General features: G+C 41.6%; 1 non-coding gene across 1 annotated transcript; it reads right to left on the bottom strand.

Moving 5' to 3' along the window:
• Window positions 1-1,215: 1,215 nt before the first annotated feature.
• Window positions 1,216-1,334, bottom strand: LOC145399225 (5S ribosomal RNA). Its single transcript, XR_013897250.1, has one exon. It is a non-coding gene; the product is annotated as a 5S ribosomal RNA (ribosomal RNA).
• Window positions 1,335-18,493: the final 17,159 nt, after the last annotated feature.

Genomic DNA, 18,493 nt, shown 5'->3' with positions numbered 1-18,493 from the left:
CTAACTAAATTCATCTGGCTGCAACTAGGATAATGCAAGAGACGTAATCATACCGACGGGGTAAATGGAGTTTTTTTTTTTCTACCCTTCTCTATCAAAAGTCTCGGATAAACTAGAATACAATCGACTCTCGCATTTTATTATCGTTAAATAGTTTGTACAGTAGAAATATAACCATCTCACCAGATGTTTTAGTGAGAAGCAGGCTTAAGGTGTTGTGATATAATTCTTGGCAAACAAGCTCCTATGTAATGATCAGTTTTATGATAACGTATTGATGGATGTCACGAGAAGTAAAAGCAGTGCTGACTGATAAGTAGGCAGAGATACTACACAGACGCATACCGGTAGCTCAAAATTCATAGATCATTTTAAAGTAGATCTCAAAAGGCTGGTTTAAGTTTCTCAGTGCCGTGATTTTCCATGTGGATCGAATTGTACCCATTGCATAAAGGGGGTAAGATGAGCCTAAACTTGTACCCCATAAAAAAAAAAAATACTATGTGGGTATAATTTCTTTCGACCCACTAATATTGTTTCTTTGACTGTTAGTAAAGGAATATACATTACAGATTGACCATGGCAAATTAAAGAGCCTTACTGATATTTGTTAATGAGAGTGGACAGGAGAGGATGAATTATTTGTAGGTCAGGTCAGCTAGGGTCAAGTTGGGGTTGGAGTGACTTGGAGGAGGTAAAGAGTTGCTGGGGTGAATGGGAAGTGAATTGGTAGTTGATATTTTTATACAGTTGGCTGAGAGAGAGAGAGAGAGAGAGAGAGAGAGAGAGAGAGAGAGAGAGAGAGAGAACGGACAGACAGACAGACAGACAACACAAATACGGCTATACAGGCTTAGCGGTCCTCATAAGTACTTGGTCTAATAATAATAATGATAGATACATTAACTAATTGCACAACATTAAGACTATTGTGGAACCGCAGATGGTTCTTCCTCAATCTCCACAACCTTCCGTAATCAGCCTTACAGGAAAATGGACGAAAACCAAACCTCACGGGAATGAACAGCCTGGAGGAAATTTCAAAGGAACGGAAGAAGTTGTGCTAAAAAAATATAGTACCAGTCAGTTGGCAATATATCCATCCATTCATTGCCAGACGCCATGTATCCCAAACGGGGTGGCCAACGGCTTAGAGTTAATTGTTTTACAGGAAGGGGTACTAATCCTCCACCAACCCTACTTGACACATAGGGATGCCAACAGCATCTGGTGTTCCCAGGCGGTCACCCATCCAAGTACTAGCCAGACCCAATGTTGCTTAACTTCGCTGATCGGACGGGAAGCGGTGTACTCAACGTGGTATGGCCGTTGGCACTAATAATCCTGCCATATTTTTTATTGTTTTGCTGCCTTCCAGTGTTTTCATGTACTTCCATTATGTTTTAGGTAGTTATGAGTTGTACCTGAAAGAAAAGGATACAAAATTAAAGAGTTCCTTGCAGTTACCATTACCACTTTGCATTGTAAATCTATTAGTAGTCTAACAAAGTAATCATATACTCAGCCGCAGGGAGGGAGGCTTTGTAGTGTCTACTTCAATCGTATTCAAGTATTTCGTATAGCGCATAGCCTGTTGTGGGTGAGTGACATAATGAGGAGGTGAATTTTTAACTACAATAAGCTATAAATGTAAGTTTTTTTTTTTCCTGTAAGCGATGATGTAGCTTAGACGTCCTGTAGGGTTCCTAATGTAGCCTGTTCCCGAATATTAAATGGTGGTGCTTTACACTACAAATTCCGGGAGTTATTTTTCCATTCGTTTCGTACATGATAGCTTGATGGCATCTAGGTTTACTCTGCGAACTTTAGTTCACTGAGGAGTGCTGTCGCAACATTAAGCAATCCTTTTATATCAACTGTATATTGCTGAATCCCTTTAGTATCTTAAAGCATTCAGTTAATTTGCCTCAGAGACGGTGAGAGAGACAGAGAGACGCAACCAATTGTCCCAAATCCTCTCAACCCTGTACAAAGGCCAGGGTTAATAAAAACAGGAGCACTAGTTCTATATATCTTACAGCCCTGCACACTCCGCAACGACCAAAGAGCAAAAAAAAAGCACAAGACTAAATTAGCGGGACTCGTTGTGGCTGTGGTTTGCGGAGCTCTCGAGGCTTCAACGTGGAGCACCCTAGCCCTTGAGCCTGTCCACTTCCTTCCCATTCTTTATTTCCCTTTGTCTCCACACCTTCAGGATTTTTTTCTTTTTCCTTTTCTTCTTTATTCTTCTCGCCGATTCTGTAGCCTGTTTTGCATGTGCCTTTTCTTTTATCCCCACATTTTCTCCCAGTTTATTTATGTTTTGTCTCGTCCCAGCACCATTCTCTCTCTCTCTCTCTCTCTCTCTCTCTCTCTCTCTCTCTCTCTCTCTCTCTCTCTCTCTCTCTTTTCGTCACTGTTCTTCTGAATTCGCTACTTACACTCCTGTCCCATTACGGAAGGCACACACTACCCCCGTACCTATACACTCTCACCCCTTTCTGTCCAACCCTCTAATAAAAGAGTTAACCAATACTTCAGTCTGTCGTGTATGTCATTGGTCACCTACAGAACTATCATCTTCATTCGGTCTTTCACGCTGCCTACGATCTCCAAAGTGTTTTAAACGCATCGTCTAGAAGCATGTTATAATCGACCAGTCTTGCATTTAGCTTTCTTTTTTGGTTCTTTTTTTTTGGAGGGGGGGGGAGGAGAGGGATAATAAGTTCTCGTTTCATTTTCTTTTCTTTTTTTTTTCATAAAAGCATTGAAAGTGAATGTGTTGCGAAAACGACACTATTTCATGGTCGTGGTTGTTGTTCTCATTGTATTTTTTTTTTCTTTTTAGTTTAGTCACTTTTTATTTCGCTTACGAATCTAATTTTGCTCTGAGCATCTCAAGAATCTCTGTCTCTGTCTCTGTCTCTGTCTGTCTGTCTGTCTGTCTGTCTGTCTGTCTGTCTGTCTGTCTGTCTGTCTGTCTGTCTCTCTCTCTCTCTCTCTCTCTCTCTCTCTTTGCGATTTTCCGACATGAAATGCATCACTCATGGTTAATGTAGTGACTTCAGCAAAGCCGCACCACACCACACCACACAAAATCACCCTCCCTCATCACACTACACAAAATTACCCTCCCATACTACACCACACCAAACAAAATCACCCTCCCACACCACACCAGACAAAATCACCCTCCCACACCACACCAAACAAAATCACCCTCCCACACCACACCAAACAAAATCACCCTCCCACACCATCAAACAAAATCACCCTCCCACACCACATCAAACAAAATCACCCTCCCACACCACATCAAACAAAATCACCCTCCCACACCACACCAAACAAAATCACCCTCCCACACCACAACAAACAAAATCACCCTCCCACACCACATCAAACAAAATCACCCTCCCACACCACATCAAACAAAATCACCCTCCCACACCACATCAAACAAAATCACCCTCCCACACCACACCAGACAAAATCATCCTTCCACACCACACCACATAAAATCACCCTTCCACACCACACCACACAAAATCATCCTCCCACACCACACCACACAAAATCACCCCCCCACACCACATCACACCACACAAAATCACCCTCCCGCACCACATCACACCACACACCATCACCCTCCCACACCACACCACACACCATCACCCTCCCACACCACACCACACACCATCACCCTCCCACACCACACCACACACCATCACCCTCCCACACCACACCACACACCATCACATTCCCACACCACACCACACCACACCACGCAATCACCCCCCCCACACCACACCACACCACACCACCTACAACAACCTTCCCACACGATAATATCAGTTTTATTAACCGACGGGCCATGAAGCTGCCACATCTGACACTTTTGCACTTGTTCATTCTCATGCTGTAATCCCAGCGTCTCATATTCCAGTACCTTGTTTATCCTTTACATTGTAAAGACAACTTTAGAATTATACTGCAGCTTACGTCAGGCTATTATATTTAGTTAAGAGCGAGTATAGGAGCCTGCATGTGTCAATATTGATACTGATAATCCCGTCATGGTCAGGAAAACTGAATCACCGCACCACACCGCGCTATTAATAACAATATTATCATCATCATTACTATCCTTATTATTATTATTACGGTGCTTTTTTTTCAAATAAACCTTGAAAACACCAAATTATTTCATTCAGCTTAGGAAAGACCTCTCGTATGTAGGGGGTTGATGAGAACTGCATAAAACCCCTTCCTATTAAAAAGTAATTTCTAAGCTGAATAAAATCGTCTGGAGGCAGCAAGACCCGACCTTACAGCAGAACAGTAAAGTAAATCAACATAGTGAATAGGCCATCCTCTGCAGCCTAAGGACTTCATTTTTTCCGTGCCGCCTCCAAGTGATTGTGGTCAGCTTGGTGAAGACTCCTGACAGTAAACGCGGGTTAGCAGGGTTTGTTCGCAATATCCAATATCAAGCGTCTCCCCTAATCTTTTCATCTCATTAACTCTCCTCTTCTTACTGGCTCCCTTCAGCCTCTGTCTCTTCGCCGCACGGTTGGATCTTTATCTCTTCTATCGCTACTTCAATGGTCACTGCTCCTTTGAACTGTCCGCTTGCATCCCTCCACCTCTACGACGGGCTATAGCAACAAACTCTCATCCTTTTTCCGTCCAACTCTCTAATGCAAGAGTTAACCGTTACTCCCAGTCCTTCATTTTGCAACAGGCCAACTCTGGAACTGTCTTCCTTTGTCTGTATTTCCTACTTCTTTTGATCTCCAGTCTTTCAAACGCAATGTGTCCAGGCATCTTGAGTTGAACGGATCTTGAATTTGGCTCTCTTTTGTATTGTTTTTGTTTTCTTTCTTGGAAGGAACGGTTTGTGGGGTCCTGGCCTTTGGTTCCTTCATCCTTGCATTTTAAAAAATCAGAAAAAAAAATCGACTGGCAGAAGAAAGAATACTGTTACGGAACAGAGAAAACTGTCCCGCAAAGTTCCAGGTTCAAAACAAAAGAGTTAGGTAAAATTATAAGTTAAAGTTTAATGCTCAAACTAACAACTAAACATTCAGGACTCATAAAGACAATTTAATGGCAAAAAACAGGTTAAATATATATTAACTGCAATAACCTCTATTAACACGAAATTAGCAAGTGTAAATTTATCTAAGTCAGCCCTGATAAAATGAGAAAACCGGATAATGCTCAGTGAATGCAAGATATATTATTACAGATACAAAATATTATCAAAAATGACTGACATAAAAACACATGAATCACAAAAACCTCACTAGGCCTACGAATCAACACCTCATGCTTTACAGCACAAGGAAAAAAAATGTAATAACACTTATACTCAATTTACACAGCTGCTAGATGGTTGGAGACTTCCTGAGCACTCACAAAAATAACAACTGTACAGGGGAGGACAGAGATGTGAGCAAAATGAGGAGTAGATCTAAGTGGCAATTACTGCAGAGACTGAGCTCATTATATAGGGGCCGGCAGAGCCTGATACAACTTGTAAGAAGGACGCGCAAATGAAGCCATAGGGGACAAAGAGTTGACAATCCTGCTCTGAACAACAGAAAGAACGACTTACTCTACTATAAGGGAGAGAAGGGGGAGTGAGGCAGAACACGCTCGTGATCAAACATGCAGCATACTGTACGTTAGAATTATACAAAGGATGATGAAATCATAGGCTATGTAACAATACAATAAAGTTACGTGGTGGTGGTGGTGAATAAATCAAGCTAGGAAAGTCCGGAGGGATAAAAGGGCCTGGACACAATCATCATTAACTCTTTTCCTCCTATGACCACTGCTAAATGTTAGTCTTGGTACCATAGGACGAATTTATTGAATATAAGGAGCCCCTATTAGAGAGGAGATTATTTTCTAGGCAAGTAAAAAAGAAAAGTCTTCATCTGTATATAGTCAGTTCACTCCTTTTTTTTTTTTTTTTTTATTACTTGCATCCCTTTATTTTCATCCGTCGATCCATCCATCCATCCATCCATCCATCTATCCGTCCATCCATCTATCCATCCAGCCATCCATCCACCTATCCACCTATCCAGTCCTGTGTAGTCCCACCAAGAACTTTGTGTCCCTGGGCTAGCCTTTTTAGTTTAGAGAAAGATATTAAAGGCAATGAGGCAACCCTGTGCAGCATTATCTGACTATACCTCCAGGACTTGATAATGTATGTCACAACTAGTTGGAGCGCCATAACCCACTAATACACCAGGAGCCATTTATATATTTATTTGTTATTGCTGAAAACATGTTGTCACTCATATGGTTGACAGAGGTTATCTTTTTATCACTGTTTGTCTGTTTCCTTTGTCTTTCCATCTGTCTGTTCATCTGTCTTTCTGACGTCTGTTTGTCTGTTTGTCTTACTGTACATCATCATCATCATCATCATCTAATCACCTTGCTGAGAAACCAATGGGAGCTTATAATGAAAGTTGTGGAAATAATCCTGCTGAACCAAGGACTCTGTAATCTTATTTAGGTGGAGGTACATCGCTGCAGGACAGAAGTAATTTCCTTAAAATTAATATGCCAAGTTTTTCACTGCATGCGCAGAGGGCATTTTTTTCTAAGGAATTAACATTACGGTGAGCGACTGAACAGTCATAGATTTGCAGACTTTGTGTGAGTGTGTGTGTGTGTGTGTGTGTGTGTGTGTGTGTGTGTGTGTGTGTGTGTGTGTGTGTGTGAGAGAGAGAGAGAGAGAGAGAGAGAGAGAGACTCAGAAGGGGAATTATTAAAACAATTGCTGAACTCAGCAGGCAGAACTGAAGGTATGCTTGAATGAAGACGAAAATTTTGCTTAACAGTCATGATCATTCCATTCTTCTATAAATATATGAAAATCTAGAATGTGCTGGGGAATACATATACCCAGGAGAGACAGTTCAGGCACACCGTGTTCGTGACGATGAGATCACTCGGGGAATAGAAATGGGATTGAGGGCTTTTATAAATTGAACAATTACATGAAGGATTAGCAAATGGAGTCCTGTCAAAAGCGGCGGTTACATAAACAGCGTATCATTCATGTTCCGTCTTATGGACCGGAAACGTGGAGTCAAACAAAATCTGTAAATATAAATCAGGTCGTGCTCAGAGGCGACTGGAAAGATTATGTTAGGGGTCACATGGAGAGATGAAGGGCGTACCTCGTGGGTAGAACAGATGAAAACTGTATATAATCACCACAAAAACAAAACATAAATGGATATGAGCAGGTCACGTCCTTCGTAGAACAAACAATTGGACATCCAGGGTAACCGAATGTCACCCCAGAGATGGAGTGGGAGGAAGGCAGAGAGCAAGATGGTGAGATGAAATTAGGAGTGGAAAAAAATTGAGAGAGGCATTTCTCTTAAAGTTATATGAATAAGATTGATGATGATGACGATAATCATGGTTAATTGCTCAGCGTGATGAGAATATGCCCTGTACTTAGCACCCATCTACTTTTTTTTTTTTTTTATCCTGTCCTCTACTACTAACTCAAAAATATTCTGTTTCTTATTAGTCTCGATTATACTTACATATGGAAATTGTGTTAGTTGTGCAGATACAACAGTTTCGACCCAATTAGGACCCTCATATGGTCGAGCAGAAACTCTCGTACCTTACAGTATACACAGCTTCGGTATGTGGGGATTATCTCTACCAATCAAACTATTCACGCCACTGTAAAACCCAGACTCAGTTACTTAATACATTAGTTGCCTCCTTCAGTTAAAAGGGTACCTCTCCAAAGATGAAGAGATCCAGAACAATGCATTTCGTACTATAAGTGTTAAGTGAGATTTTAAGTCTTGTCAGTTTCTCTCTTAGCTGTATAGAGGGGGAGGGCTTCCTTTAGCTGGTTGAAAAAATCTACCGGTAGCCAGAATGAAATATCTAAGTGAGGCGCTCCCTCCAAACAGTGAAGCTGAAAACAGTGGTCTGGTGTTAACCAAAACAGAATACTCAAGAAAATCATGGTACTGCTGGGAACAAGTCTCCTCGCTCTAAATCTTTAAATTTTTCCAGTCTATACTTTTTCATAGGCCGCCTTTCTATTATTCAATTTCCCTTACGCATCTCTCTACAGTTATCTTAGTATGCCTCTTTCTCCAAAGGAATGGCTTCGACAAAAAAAAAAAAAAAAAAGGAAAATGAAAGAAAGAAACAAAAAAAAAGGTCTTGGACATTTCCATCTCTTTTACTACTCAGTGACAAGAAGGAAAACGCTGTGTTGTTAGAAGAAAATGGTGTGTAAAAATGGAACGCTTGTTTGAGAGGGGGACGCATGTAGGGCCCCACCAGCCATAATATTATCCCTGTCAGTGCTGGGGAGGTGAAGGGAGAGAAGCATGGGGGGGATGGAGGGAAGAGTTGATGGATAGAGGGAGGGGGGAGAGTGTGTGAAGAGGAGGGAAGGGAAGGGAAGGGTAGAGGGCAGGGTGAAATAGTGATGGACCAAGGATGGGGAATCGGAAAGGTAGATTTAGAACTGAAAAGAGTGATGTGGAAGTGAGGGGAGTGGAAGGAAAAAGTGAAAAAGAGAAAATAAAAAGAGAAAGAGGAAGAAATGTAAGCTGTGCCTGAGGGGTAAAAGGAGAAGTGGAGAAGTAAAGGAAGGGGTAAAGAAGTGTGCAAAACGGTAGAGGAGTGTATGGAGGGGCAGGATAGGTAGAGAGAAAAGGTGGAGAAGGCTGAGTGAAGAGAGTACAAAGCCTCACTCTAATTTGCCCACTTGAGTCAATCCCCCTGATCTTGTGGCTGTCTCATGCCCACCCACTCAACCCCGCCCACCACTGCCTCTCCACTCTCCTCCCTCTCCTCCTACACCCTCTTAGTTCCCCCTCTCTCCCTCCCTCCCATCCCCTGCTTCAGTTCATGTCTTCAGTACGATGATGTCTTTTGTAATCTACTTCGATTTTACCTCTGGACGATTTTTTTTTTTTTTTTTTCATTTCGAGAAGCTGTCTGTCTGAAAGGATAATAAGCACCCCCCGCAAAGCTCCTCACGAAGATGACGATTTTCCATTGTAATTCTTCCCTCCACCAGGCAATTCCATGAAGCTTAGAACTGGCCTCTCGTTGTGAAGGGATTGACGCCGTCTCAGTTCCATCTGATACTTTTTTCCAAGCAGCCAGTCAGTTCTATAAAAGACACTGCATATATTAAAAAACCAGCTTCTTTCAGTATTCTATTTACACAGGAAACAAAATCCTTCACCATCTTGGTCCACACCTGATTTTTATATTTGTCCTTATTTCTTTTATGGAGGGGAAAGGAAGGGACGGTAAGAAGGAATATCAAATGGAAGATGATGAAGTATCTGTAGGAAATGCAGAAACTAAGTTGTTGGAGTAATGTTAAGATAGATGGTTATTAGACATCTGGCTGTTAGTTATTGACGTGCCTCAGAGTCATTAATCACAAATGTTCATGTTTTATACCAGAATAATGCGGACGAAACGATTATCCTTCGGTAATATAGATCCATAAAGGTAAATGAATCTAAAATGAAACAAGAAAGGCACCGAAAATGTGTTAAGCTTACCACCACTCAGAAGGAAGGAAGGGATGGTGGAAGAAGCACACGGTAAGGAAGTGGATTTCCAGAGAGGAACTGAATGTTGAGACTAAGGATGGTATAATCAAACTTTAAATCACGCAACAGAATGCGATATCTTTATTTTTGGCAGTATTCTGTAATGTGGGATGCTGGCTGACCAAAGTGCCTATTAATAAAAGGGTTTCAATAAATGACCGTCAAAAATTGGGAGCTTGCAGACTACTTCCCGGTTGAAGGTTTAAACATACGGTCCCTAATGCAACATGTGTGACCAGTGTTTTGCGAGCAGGGGACAATCACACACACACACACACACACACACACACACACACACACAAATAAACAAATAATATATAAGTAATTAAAATAAAGAAATAAATATATGAATAACAAAATATCTTCCACAGCAAGCGATTTCAGAAAAAGGTAAAAGTTGGAACGAGAATATGGCTCCAATGCTTCGTCAGACAATTAGGAAACTCGTTCACAAGATTCTGTAGTCTGCCGGGCTGCATAGGTTGAGTTACTGAGTTTTGGAAGTCATTGTTCACTGTCTCGTTATTTATGTACCGATATTTATGTCCGCAAATATGTGCTATATCAACAAATTTTCTTTACCCAGGTGATCGATGGTTTCAAAATGAGCGTTCTTCCCATTTCATTCATTCTTTCTTTCTTCCTTTATTCATTCATTCATTTTTAAGCGATTATTTCTAAAAAGACTATTTCATGAACTGAATGAAGTTTCGTCTTTTTGCTTATATTGATAGAATAAACTTGTATAATTAGTTAGTTTACAAATTTCAAGTTAAATTACAACTGTGTACTGTACATTACTCCATAATGTTACAAATGTGTCCAGTTTTTTACAATGTCAGTTTGACAAGACAAAGGCACACAACGCAGTACAAAGCATTAGTGAATCATAATATAATCAGCACAAAGTATATCATCAGTACCCACAAGACATGACCATCATTACATGACTGAGTTTAATTTCATGCACGTAGAACAGATGAAAATAGATTTGGACGAACATACCCTAATGATATTGTTGCATTTTGTTACACATTTCTAACACCTTTGACATAGAGTAAGCTGACAATAGGCATTCTGCACATCACTGACATATTTACTTCGACTTACACAGCTACTGTCATTCATGAGAGAAACAGGGTTTTTATTAAACCTTAACACTGAATACTTTCGGCGAATATCAGCAGATATGACAAAATCAATCAGATTAGGTTTCTCATCTCGCACGGACATACCCTCTCTCCTCTGAGGGTTCGACTTCATTTCTGTTTTCACCCGAAGGTTGTGGTTAATGAGTCCCAGTCTCGTGAAAGCCATGGGATATAAATTTTATTATCGTTAACCTTACGATCTGCAAGCGTCAGGTGCAACTCAAAGTGTGTTACATACTTCGATGAATGATCATGTTTGCTCCTAACTCTTGTGATAACAGATTCCATAGGATCCGAGGGAATTTGCACAGTATAAATCTCGTTATGAATCTATGCCTTGGTGAATTAGCTGCCTTGCACATATTTTATAAAATCTGAAATACTCTTCCATGTCTTTATTATGTAACTTTGACACCATGCAAGCTTTCCTTCTTATCTTTATAACATATTTAGCTGGCTATATCCCCGTGTCAGTCAAACATTCGATCCATACTTGTACTACATCTGACCCCTAGCAGACGTTTAATGGGTCGATTGTATGCACAAATGGCAACAAAATGGTTAGATGTCATTCATAACTCATAACTATATAACAGCGACGCCGACGCTGCGGTTTCGTCCACCTTCACTTTGTAATAATACTGCCTCTATATTTACCGCACAGAATATGGTGAATTTGTTCACCACGTCCTGAGGGGCAGGTTAGTGCAACTCAGCTGCTGTCCGACTCTTGCCATCGCCTTTGAACCATTTGCCATAGGTACAAGTACTCACAGCAATAGACAATTGTACGGCCTTGCACATGTACATGACCTTTACCACTTGTTTCATAATTAACCGTGAAGAAAATTGTTTTTCGTTAATCTCCATCCCATATTCCTTGCAATATTTTAAGACAACAGTGAATTTTCTTATGCACATTTCACGTGAAGTTGCCAAGATCACCGTGTCATCTATTAGCATAAATACATGCAACTCGCCCAAGAACCCCTCAAATGAAATAGCCTGCTTTATCATTTCTATCATTTTATCTAAATATATAGTAAACAATAAACAGCTTGTGGGAACCCTCTGCTTTACACCTGGGGATGCAATCACAACCGTCTTAAGGACATAATATGTGCAACTATGCGCCTTTCTTCTAGCCAAAAGAATAACGTTGCCACAGCCTAGAGACGCCACATATTCCACCAGCTTATAGCGGGGCATCCTATCGTAAGCTTTACTTAAAATCGATAACCGGAATATGTAGTTTATATGTATTTAATAGACAAAACAAAGTCAATCAACAGTCGAAATGTCATTACTCTAGGCCAGCCTCTCTTTTCAGAGCTCCAGCTTAATTTTTATCTGGCACGTACCATAGTCATAGTCTATTCAAAATGAAACCATCATATATCTTTGCAGTAAAGTCTAATACGCTGTTTCCTCTGTAATTCCAAGTCATATCTGTTTCCATATGTAAAAAGAGCAACAAGCTTACTCTGTGCCCAAGTCACTGGATATCACAAACTCAAAAACACAGCATTAAATAGGACTAATACAAGCCACGTGGCAGTCAACCTAACACTTAACTCAGTGCACACTCGACTAATATTTTGTCCAGGTTGAGGTTCTTCATAATAAACGTAATACATCTTCTGTAAGTGGACTATCTAAAATGGGTATCAGAGTGGCATCCTCCAAAGTGACGTCAACTCCTATATTTGCTGTAGCTGAATTCAGTAACTTTTCAGAGTGAGCTTTGATCTGTACATTATCTACTTGACCGGACTTCACTTCTGAAATACTTCCATTCCAGCTGATATCCTTCAATTACTTTAGAATCTCTTGACTCAAGAAGACGCTTCCACCGTGGATGTTGAGCAGGCCAACCATTTGTCACATCACCCCTACAGCTCTCAGCTCCTGTTTCTGTTACCTTAAATCCGTACCGTAGTAAGTACAGCATACAAGAAGTTCCTGGATAATATTTTCAAAACGTTTAGTCCATTGTTTCAGACATATGCAGACGGAAATAATAAGCATTTATTTATATATTTAGTTAGTTATTTTTTTTTTTTAGTGAACCTGATTATTGCTAGGGTACCTACACTGGAATCAGGGAAAACACTTCATGCCAAAAGGTCTGGTCACCTGGTGAAATCGAAGGGACTAAAGAGAAAGGCTTAAAATTAACGACTACGGTCTGAACCGGGGTCGTTAAGTTTGACAGTCATTTTTACCAAGTCCCAGACTTCTCTATAACGCGACCCGTAACAGCACGTTAGTGTTGCATCCAAGTCCCCGGTTGTGCTGTTGAGTGAACGGAAATAGTGATGAAACAAGCCTTTGCGGGCCGAGATTGAAAATCAAACTTATCCCCTGCCGGGCTGATTCTTTGTAAGGTAGTTTACATCCCCCGAGTCATTTTTTTACAACCACTGTAAATTATACCTCATATGAGATTTGCAGTTTGGCCCTTGCAGAACTTCATTGCACCTCATAAGAGGTCTGCAGCTCGGCGTGGGCTGGAAATACAGACAGAAACTAGAAGACAGTTTGGGAAATTTCAACACTACCTAGATAATCATCCACCATTTACTTCCTCTAAATCCAAATTTTCCCTTTTACATATTTGAGTACAAGATGGAAGTACTGGGAAGGTGTAGTGAAGATATTTTCACAAGGTTCCGGCGTATAGAGAACGACAGCATGGCCAAGACTTTAAGAAAATGTGGATTGGCTGGATAAAGGAGAAATAGAAGGTCAAGTATGTGAGGGAGGAGGTCAGAGGCTATGGTGTGTTTCCCTAACCTTACCAAATCCCTAACCTGTTTCAGTCCAGTTGCAGGTCAACTGTAGTCAAACTGGAGAACTGTGAGAGGGTAAGAAGCTGGCAAAGAACAAGCGGGAGAATATAGTTGCTTTTAATGGCTCTTTGATATCGTTTGAAAACTGTATCAAGACCTAGTCGAGGGTAAGATATAGTTTTTGTCACTCTCATCTGTTCAAGGGGTCTGTTGCACTGAAGAAAATCATCAAGCCATAGAAAAAAAAAATGTTAATTGGTACTTAGGTTTGAAAAACTTAATTAGGTTTTGCACTACTTAAAGATAATGTTAAGGAACTATTGACTGGAACTGTTCAGTGATGGAATTAAGTACCGTGTTTGGTGAAAACTTAGCGGGAAAATCGAGTGCTCCGTGACATGCATTAGCCTAGTAGAATCTTTGGTTATGGTGGGTTTCTCGGGTGTGAGTAAACTTGTCTGGCTCTAGTTGAAATGAAATACTGGGTTCTCAGCTATCAACAAAATAAACATCGTGACAATTTTTTTTTTTTTTTTTTTTTTTTTTTTTTTTTTTTGGCGCTTTCCCTGAGCTGAAGAGACCGTCTAGCATCAGGAGGAATAAAACATCGAGTTCTCACCTGAAAGATTATGACTGAATAAGTTTCGTTAGTTTTAAGTGAGCGTCAGACAAAGTTGGGAAAATGGTTGACTCCTTGACCGTACGCGTTTGAGGGCGGCTTTGGGTATGACTGAGGCAGGGAAGGTTGGATAGAGGTCACGATGTCAGGGTCGGCTTGCATACATTCTCAGAAATGAACATGAGGCGCTTCCCACCAGCCCTAAACCAGAAACAGAAAAATGAGAAAGAAATCAATGACGTAAGACTTTGGTTCTGAGAAAGGTGATGAACAGAGAACTGCAAATGAAAAATACAGAAAAATGCAAGAGAAATCATTTACTCAAGACTTGTGTTCTGAGAAAGGAGGTGAGCAATAGATAGACAGAGTAAAGATTTTCGTCATCATTGCCATATTAATCACAAAAAATGGGCTGAAAAATCGACTTCGAGAACAGCATATGAAAATTTAAGTGAAAAAATAATTTACACCGAAATGGATAAGGGGGAGCCACAGCGGCTGGAACGTAACCATTCGTCTCCAGATTTGCTTCTGCCTCGAGTCTAAGATATGAAATCCATGCCATGGCGAGAACTGAAAATGGACGGTAGTATTATGTCGGCTCATATGTGTGCAAATATGTCATGTCGGTTCATACTGATGACATACACAGATTCACACACACCTACAGATATAGAGTAACCAATACATCACTTCTCGCTCAAATGCACCATTCTCAGTACAGACACCACTTCCCCATTCTTACTTCTCCAGCGTGGGTAACAGATCATTCTGGCTATCATTCTCCCTCCGAGGATATTTAGTCCAGTGTTAGATCCCAAGCAGACTGTTAAAGCCAGACTTGGTTTCTGGGAAAGGCGATCAGTATATACAAAGGACTTGGAAAAGAGATGAAAATTACAGGTTAAAGACAGGAATGTCAGTAGCGAGAGGGATTCACTCAGTTTAATATATGTATTTTTCCTGAGTCTCTCTCTCTCTCTCTCTCCCCCCCTGTGGCGGGGGGGACACAACCTGGCCGCACTATGGGGTGGTACTACTACTCTGCGGCCAGGTTGTGTTAGGAAGAATACTGCCACCGTATTCCCTGCGTGTCGTAAAAGGCGACTAAAAGGGGCGGGGTGAGGGGACTAGGGACCCCCTCCTCTGTTTTGTAGTTCCTAAAAAGAGACAGGCCAGAGAAAGGGATGGGGGATGGAGTTATCCCCGTACCCTGAAGATTGGGTCTATGAATGTGCGTGGATGTAGTACGATTGAGGCTAAAAGGGAGGAGATTGGGAGAATGTTTGTGAGAAGAAAGTTGGATGTGTTAGCTTTGAGTGAAACGAAGATGAAAGGGAAGGGGGAATCTATGTTTGGAAGTGTGAATGGAAGATTGTCAGGTGTTGATAGAGGAAGGGCAAGAGAAGGTGTGGCCTTGTTAGTGAGTCCGGAAGTTCAGCAATGTGTGATTGAATGGAAGGAGGTGTCATCGAGACTGATGTGGGTGAAAGCGAAATTTGAACGTGAGTTGTGGGTGTTTGTGAGTGCATATGGGCCTGGTAGTGAAAGGGATGAACAAGAGAGGGAGTCTTTCTGGAATGATGTTGATGAGTGTCTGCAGAGTTTTGAAGCGAATGTGAATGTGGTAATGATGGGAGATCTGAATGCTAGAGTGGGAAATGTAGCAGTTGAAGGTGTAGTTGGTATGCATGGTGTGCCTGGAAGAAATGAAAATGGGGAACGAATGATAGCGATGTGTGTTGAGCGAGAGATGGTGATTGGGAATACGCTGTTTGAGAAGAAAGATATTTATAAGTATACATGGGTGAGACAGGAGGGTGGAAGGGTTGTTGATAGAGCCTTGATGGACTATGTGGTTGTGTCTAGGAATGTAATAGGAAGATTGTTGGATGTGAGAGTTCTGAGAGGGGAGGGTATGTCTGACCACTACCTGGTGGAGGGAAAGTTAAGAGTAGGAAAGAGATGGATGAGAGCTAGGAGGGTTAGGTGTGGCAGGGAGGTTTTGAAAGTGAGTGAGTTGGATAAAAGAGAGAAAAAGATAGAGTATCAGGAGAAATTGAAAGATGAGTGGAACGCAGTGAAAGATCGGGAAAATGGCAGCGTGGAGGAGGAATGGCAGTTGTTTAAGAGTGCTGTGGTGGGGCATGCAGAAGAGGTGTGTGGTGTGAGACGTGTGGGTGGTGGTGTAAGAAAAGGAAGTGAATGGTGGTGCGAGGAAGTAAGTATGGCTGTGGCAGAGAAGAGACGTGCATATGAAGTGTGGCTGCAGAGGAAGGATGAGATGTCATATGAAAGGTATAAGGAGAAGAGGAATAGAGCGAGAAGGGCTGTGCGTGATGCTAAAGTGGCAGCAGATGAGAGGTGGGGTAGGCGGCTGACAGAGAATTTTCAGCAGAATAAGAAAATGTTTTGGAAGGAGGTGAAAAGGGTGCGAAAGGGAGAGTCTGGGAAGGAAGAGAGAGTAAAAGCAGAGGATGGAAGGATGTTAATTGAGATGGATGCAGTAAGGAAGAGATGGGCAGAGTATTTTGAAAGATTGTTAAATGTAGAGGAGGAAAGGGTGGCTGAGATTGTGGCGGATGGAAGGGTGCAAGGAATAAATGTGTTGGGAGAGTTGAATGATTCTTTGATCACGAAGGAAGAAGTGGAGAAGGCAGTAAAGGAGATGAAAACAGGGAAAGCTGCAGGTATGGATGGGTGTGCTGTGGAATGCCTGAAGGGTGGTGGAGTGACTATTGTTGACTGGTTAGTAAGATTGTTGAATGTGTGCTTTGAGAAAGGTATGGTGCCAATTGACTGGGCAAGTGCTTGTGTGGTCCCGTTGTATAAAGGCAAGGGTGATAAGTATGAATGTACTAGCTTTAGGGGTATAAGTCTGTTGAGTGTTGTAGGTAAGGTGTATGGTAGAGTGTTAATTATTAGAGTTAGAGAGGGTACAGAGGGAGTGATTAGTGATGAGCAGTGTGGCTTTAGGAGAGGGAGGGGATGCGTTGATCAGGTGTTTGCTGTGAGACAAGTGTGTGAAAAGTATTTAGCGAAAGGCAAGGATGTGTTTTGGGCATTTATGGATTTAGAGAAAGCGTATGATAGAATTGATAGGGAGGCTTTGTGGACTGTTTTAAGATTGTATGGACTTGATGGTAGGTTACTAAAAGGGGTGAAAAGTTTTTATGTAAATAGTAGAGCGTGTGTAAGAGTGGGAAATGCTGTGAGTGATTGGTTTCCCCGTGAGAGTGGGGCTGCGACAGGGATGTGTGATGTCGCCTTGGTTGTTTAATATTTACATGGATGGTGTTGTAAGTGAGGTGAATGCAAGAGTTTTAGGTGGTCTGAGACTGGTAAATGTTGATGGAGGAGAGTGGAATCTGAAGCAGCTGCTGTTTGCAGATGATACTGCACTGGTGACTGATTCAGAGGAGAGATTGAGACAGTTGGTAGAGGAGTTTGGAAGGGTGTGTGAAAGGAGGAAATTGAAAGTAAATGAGAATAAGAGTAAAGTGATGAAGTGTACGAGGTTGATAGATGGTAGGGGGATGAATATAGTTTTGAATGGTGAGTTGCTTGAGGAGGTAGATTGTTTTAAATATCTAGGGTCACATGTTGCTGTGGATGGAAGAATAGATGCAGAAGTGAAGTTTAGAATAAATGAAGTAGGAAAGGTGCTGGGAGGAATGAAAAAGGGTTTAAATGTCGTTCGCTTAGAATGGATGTAAAGAGAAGGCTGTATGAGGGTGTTGTGGTACCGACTGCATTATATGGGGCTGAAACATGGAATATGGGTGTAGCAGAGAGTTAAAGTTTGAATGTAATGGAGATGAGATGTCTGAGGAGTATGTGTGGAGTGACGCATATGGATCGGGTGCGAAATGATGAAGTGCGAAGGAGAACTGAGTTGTTCGGGAGATGGCTGGTAGAGTTGAGCAGAGGGTGTTGCAATGGTTTGGACATATGGAGAGAATGGATAATGAGCGATTGGTGAAAAAGATAACTAGATCTGATGTGAGAGGTGTAAGGCTGAGAGGAAGACCACGAATAGGATGGATGGACAGTGTGAAGAGAGCTGGATGCGAGAGGGATGTCTGTTGAGCAAGGAAGAGTGGCTGTGCGTGACAGAAATAAATGGAGAGAAATTGTGAATGAATAAGTGATGACGCAGCCCTGAGGGATATTCTCCCGCATTTGGTCTGATCAGCTAGTCAGGTCAGGTGCGGGTAAGGGGATGGGTCTGTTATGATGTGGCAGGGGTAAACCAGTTCTGCTGTCGGGCCCTGCTGCGGA

Source organism: Coenobita brevimanus, chromosome 5, assembly GCF_032717465.1.
Source record: "Coenobita brevimanus isolate Jiangsu-jjx chromosome 5, ASM3271746v2, whole genome shotgun sequence".
Classification (NCBI taxonomy): Eukaryota; Metazoa; Arthropoda; class Malacostraca; order Decapoda; family Coenobitidae; genus Coenobita; species Coenobita brevimanus.
This window is presented reverse-complemented; position numbering and strand designations above follow the sequence as displayed.